Raw genomic sequence first — 6,275 nt, 5'->3', positions numbered from 1 at the left:
GTTCTGCTCTGCGTAGCAGTCTAAAACACACCTCTCATTTTCTCTCCCTCCTCTCCTTTCTAGAAGTCAGTTGAAGAGTGTGTGAGTCTCAGAATAAAAGGGAGAAAGGGGGGTGAAGGAGGTAGGCAGGGACTATTCTACTCCCTCTCAGCAGTTGAAAGCCGTTGCCCAGGAGGAGAAAGGCAGAGGTGCAGTGTGATGTCCTTTGTCACAGAGCCAGATCTTTTCACTCGGCCACTTCTTCCATTGTCCCTCTCTACTCTTTTTTGACAACAGTCACACAGGCTAAAAAAGTATAGCTCTATATTTAACTCCTTCACTCTTGCCAGCATGGGCACTGTTAGCAGCTGAGGCTAGCTGAATGCTAGATGTTTTGGCTGGCCAGCTATAGAGCTACCTCTTCCCACTGACCCCTTGGTGACAGCTGAACCATGCCATTCTCCCATGCTGGGAAAGTCCAGTGGCAGCAGCCACCCAAGCCCCAACAGTGGTCCAAGGAACCACCAATTGCTGACTTAGAAGGGCTGAGTGTGGCCAAACTCCACAGGATTTTGGCAGCTACATCGCCTTTTTGGCCCTGCTTGTTGAAAACAATCTAAATTAGGCCAGCAAACTAAATCTGAGGTACAGTAATTGTACTCTGCATCAATGGGAATAGTTAACTCTCCTGCCAGGGATGCGGTAGAAAGTAAACACACCTAAACTTGGTTCACAAACCTTATTATTTGTGGTATACTGTACTTTATATATATGTATTATAGCACCAGGTAAACTTTTATGGTAAATTGACCTTTAACCCATAACAAAGGGGCATTAAGACCGGCAGGTTAGATGTCTAACTCATAATTATAGATCCCATTAAATGGGGACTGCTGCTTCCCGGAAAACAGTGCATCTTCACTGGTGACCTCATCCTGCAATAGTAGCCCTTGGTCACCAAGCTACAACCACATTTCCCCCAAGATGTGTGGATGAATTTCACTGTGCCACTGGTGTGACTCAAACACACAACATCATATCAAGAGAGTAATAGGACAATTTATTGGGAGCTTTAATCATTTTATGTATACAGGTGATCAGTTCATTAATTCTCCCTGCAGTGCTGGTCTTCAACAAGTATATACTGTACTTCCAATAGCTGACTTTGACTTCAGATTTAATACCAAGAAAAATGAAAATGTTCTTATTATAAAAGAGAGTAGAAAGTTGCTGTTTCTTGAATGCTACATGGAGATGATCTTAATGTAAGCAGTGAGGTCAAATAACTTAATAATACAATTTTACAGACTTTAGATATGAAATACAGTATACAGTATGTTGACAATTTCAAATTAAATTCTCAGAGTGACATGTCTCTCTTTTACTTAACAAACACACACAGAAGACCCAATACAACCATTTTCATCTTTGCCAAATGTAGGTTTTACTGCATGATGCTTCACTACTATTTGATTGGTTGATGGTGTGTACCAACTATTTTAATAATTGCCCACACTGACAAGGGATGAACAAAGAGAGAAATACAAATTGTCCAATCTCTTTGTTTCCAGGCTGACCCTTGTATCTGTCACTGGTTAATGTTTAGCTTGTTTGTGGCTCATGAATCTCTTACTGTTTACTATTTAGTTCTATACTCCTGGACAATTGAATGATTTTTTAATGGTATTTGATCGAAACCATAGTTATATATGAAGCACGAAAAGCCATAGGAGTACACCACAGTCTGCATTTTACTACAAAAAGTAAAAGTCTTGTCTGTCACTGGAGGGAAACGCCTGGTGAGCATAATGTCACTCTTATCTCTAGGTGGAAACCAAAGCAAACAAAAGATACAGCAGCTAACCAGTAGATAAATTCACTGAGGAATTATGTCAGATGGACATTCACTCCCTCTTTGTTAGTTCTTCTGTGTTGCAATGCAGATCTGACCCAAGAGCAGTTTTATTCACATGTAGCCATTGTCGAATTAGGTGGGTGTGGGGCTGATGTAATGTTTTGTTCAATCAAATGAAAACACCCTTGAGCAGACACAAATGCATAGATAGACACACACTGGACAGGCCGTCTGGTTAACTCCTTTCATTCCTTGACTCTCAGTTATCAGTTTATTCACTTTCCAAAGCACTGCTGGATACCTAGAGATACAAGGTCACTGGAGGGTTCACCAGCTTTGGAGCGAAGACATTTTTACCTTTTTGTTATCCTGTATGTGCCACTCAAAGTTATTCAGAGCAAAGAAAAACTCAAAAAACAAAGCACATTTGTTTGACAGACGCTTTCCTCCCCACATATGATGTCATCTCCCTACATGTGGTATCGAAGAGGAAGATCTATCCAAACTGAGGTCATGAGAAGTGTATTTTGATTGAATGCCATAATTCCCACACCCAAAGTGAAGTCATGTGGTGGGATCCAGTGAGGAAGAGGTTTGTTATGATTTCACTCTGTATATATAATGCCCACAGGACGGTGGTCCTGTCTGGGCCCATCGGGGCTGCGGTTGTTATGAATCATAGTAGAAATATGGGCTGGTTGAAGACGCCGCCATTCCCACACTTATGTGATCAGAATGAATAGTGCTCACATTTAATTAATACAAGATGGGTGACAGCTTCAGTGCATATCTTTGTAACCCACATCACCTTTGCCCTCTGTTTGTCTGGTCTCAGATCATGCATGCAAGAACACATACACATACTGTTATACCTTCATTTTTCACTGAGGTCTCTCACGGTTGTTGTAAGCTCCCCCCCAGCAAAGTAACTACAAGAGTGAACTCTGAGGTCCCATCTAACCACCGTGTCTGTCGTCAAAACACTCCTGCAGCATTAGCAACCCTCTGGTCACTTCCACTTCTTCGGCTCAGACATCACCTCAGTTCTCCCGGGTCGTTTTTTTGCTTTGGGCGCGCTGACAGATGCTAATGAGCTGTCCAAGCAGAGTGAGATTAGACTAGGCCTGGGACAACAGGGAACATGGTGTTCCTGGCCTAAAGCCATGAAGGGACCATAGAGGTTTTCGGCATGAGAAAAATTATTACTAAAAAAGTCGTGGATGTTCAAACACAGGACAGGACATAGATCTTTTTACCAATGTTTATGCTTTTGGCCAAATGTATCCATTTGCTGTTGTTGAGTTAGATGACAAGATTGATGCCACTTTCATGTTTGTGTGGTAAATATGAAGCAGCAGTTAGCCTAGCTTAGCATAAAAACTGAAACCAAGGCCCAGTGTGTAAGATTTAGTGGCATCTAGTGGAACGGACTTGGCAGAAATGGAATATCATATTCATAAGTATGTTTTAATTAGTGTATGATCACCTGCCCTTTATATGTACACAGGCACCAGGTCCTCTTCCATGGAGCCTGCCATGTTGCACTGCCATGTTTCTACAGTAGCCCAAAACAGACAGACCAAACACTGGCTCTAGAGAGGGCATTTTGCGTTTTTTGCAAGTTTCATGGCCACCGTAGATTCTCCACATGCTTGGAAGGGGAAGGTGAGAGGAAATGTATTCATTTGGTTGCAATCTGCAACCTCAATACTAGATGCCACTTAAGGGCCCTATCTTACACCCGGCGCAAAACAGCGCCAAGCACGACGCAAGTGTCTTTGTTAGTTTAAGACCAACGCAGTTGTCATTTTCCCATCCAGCGCCCACATTGTTTAAATAGCAAATGCACTTGCGCCCATCAGATCGCCCATGAGCATGTTGGTCTTAAAATGAGGTGTGGTCAGGAGCATTGTTGGTGCATTGCTATCTTGAGGCAGCAGAAAGCGATTGCGCTATTGACCAACAAAAACCTAGTCTGAAGTCAGTGGCACAGTGTTTCACTGTTATTTTAAGGGCGCATTATGAAGATAGTAATATGCAGCTTCATAGGCGGGTGCACAACATACACTCTGCTTGTTACACACACATGGACACATGGCAGCACACGGACATTCAAAACATTACAAATAAAAGGATTACAATGTGAAGGATTATTATTGTGTACATTAACATATTTTATAAAAAAATACATGTCATAATGCTCAGTCATAATATTTATCAGAATAAACTAATCACAGTAATGACGGATAAAATTGTCTAATTATTTGACCAAATCATGGCAACACATGTAGGTATTTAAACAGATGGACAACAACTGATCAGACACAGATCGTCTTTCTTGCTACATCAATACATGAAGACATGAGGAACACGTGAGGAAATAAATAAGGTGAAAACAATGATTAAACTAAAGAAGGAAAGAACTCTGGACTGCTTCTAGCTGCTGCCAGCAGCAGGATAAGCACCTTGGAGAGCTGATCAAGCCCTGATAAGTGTGTTGATCATTATTAACATGATTAAAATTAATGATTTAATTTTTTAATATTTAACAAATATTCTTTAACATTTTTGAGGGTACAGTGATCAGGTTTCCATACTTTCAGCAATTAAAACCTTGCTGATTTGACCTGCTACTCCATGACTGAACAAAACAATTTTAAAGAGGCCAAAGCTGTAATAAAAAAATAAACCTTTTCAAAAAACAAACAAAAATACATTCACAACAAATTCATGAGCAGGACCTTAAACTGGTGGTCTGGGGCCATGGAAGGGTCCAGGAGCAGCAGGGGCCAGTGTGCTTGTTATGGATCATGCGCTTTCACTTTGCACATGAGCAGATCTGCTTCCTCTGCAGAGAAGTGCCCTTATTACTACTTGGCAAATGTGCCATTATAATAGCAATCCGCCAAGGTGCAAGTGCACCTGGCTCTTAAAGGGAATGGGAGATGACACTCTGATTGGTTTATTGCATGTTATGCCAAAAACACACCCATGATTAATTAAGAGACTATGGACAACCCCTTTGAACCATGTGCCTGGCGCATCAACCATTTTTTCCGCCGTTAAAATAGCAAAAGTGGATTTGGACACATCCTAAATGCACTTGCACCATGCACTTCAGACCGTCTGCTTTAGATCGTTAAAATAGGGCCCTAAATCTTATACACTGCATCTTTAAAACAACAGCCAGCCTAATTCTGTCTTAAAATAAAACTAATTTGCCTACCATCACCTTTAAAGGTAATTAACGTATTATATCTATAACGGTATATCTGTAGTGGTATACAGAGTGGCCATTTTACATGGATATGTGCCGGACTATTTCTTGGTTGGTTTCAGTGACTTCCTCCAGTTCCTTGTCTCTGTGCTAAGCTAGGCTAACTAGTTTCTGGCTGTAGCTTCTTATTTAACAGACAAACAAGAATGTGGTATCAGTCTTCTAATGTTAGCTCCTGGCAAGAAATAAGTGCATTTCCCAAACTATTGTCTAACTACCACAAAGTCTCTGCAAGCCAACTATTGTTGATTGCTTTCCTTGAGTCATGACTGACCAGATCTTATCATTTGGTATTATTTATCGAGACACACAGAACACAAGAAACATTAGTCATATTTGCTGATTCTTTTGTTCAACAATGTCAGACTTGGAGTCATGTTAACACACTAGTGCCTCAGAACACCAAACGTCTCATGGTAAATTGCCCTAACCACAAAAATACCACAATACATGTATCACAGGAACACAATGACTACCACAGGAATTCCAATGCTGAAATACCACAACTTCTTTTATGTGGTGCTGTACTATAGGATTTTTTCTTTTAGGTTGACAGACAAGTATGTCTAATTAGGGTTTGTATTTTCCACTTCCGAACACTGTAATAGTGTCCCGTCCAAAATGATAAATGTACATAATTTTGTGTTTATAAAAAGAATCAAAATTACAACAACAATTTTACTCAAACAACTCAAAACAAGTGCTCCACCATATTCATCCTTCATCCAAGACTTCTTGAGCCACTTTCCCAAGATTATATACATTAAAACTTTAGTATTGACTGCTGGTTTAGATATATACAGTAAACTAATGACCACATGTTTAAAACTATTTATTGGAGTGTCAGCAAAAACATTAGAATGTAAAATATTTCTATTAAACCACTAAAACCTGACTTGTAAAAAACTTCTCAGGTATCAGAATGTAAAACAAGATCAATTGCAGAGATAACCTACAAAACAATATGATACTATAATAACATGTATCACGTTTAAACATCCATACTGCAGTCTTTCTCAAACTGTTCTTGTATTTGATTAGGACAAGAAAGTTTTACAATTATTATGTGTTCAGTGGAATACAACATTGCCATAGTAAACACTAGAACCAAGTATATTCATAATAGTATATATCTGGTTTCACTTTTTGGTCAGTTAACACCAT

This window comes from Thunnus albacares, chromosome 15 (genome assembly GCF_914725855.1).
Source record: "Thunnus albacares chromosome 15, fThuAlb1.1, whole genome shotgun sequence".
NCBI classification, from domain to species: Eukaryota; Metazoa; Chordata; class Actinopteri; order Scombriformes; family Scombridae; genus Thunnus; species Thunnus albacares.
This window is presented reverse-complemented; position numbering follows the sequence as displayed.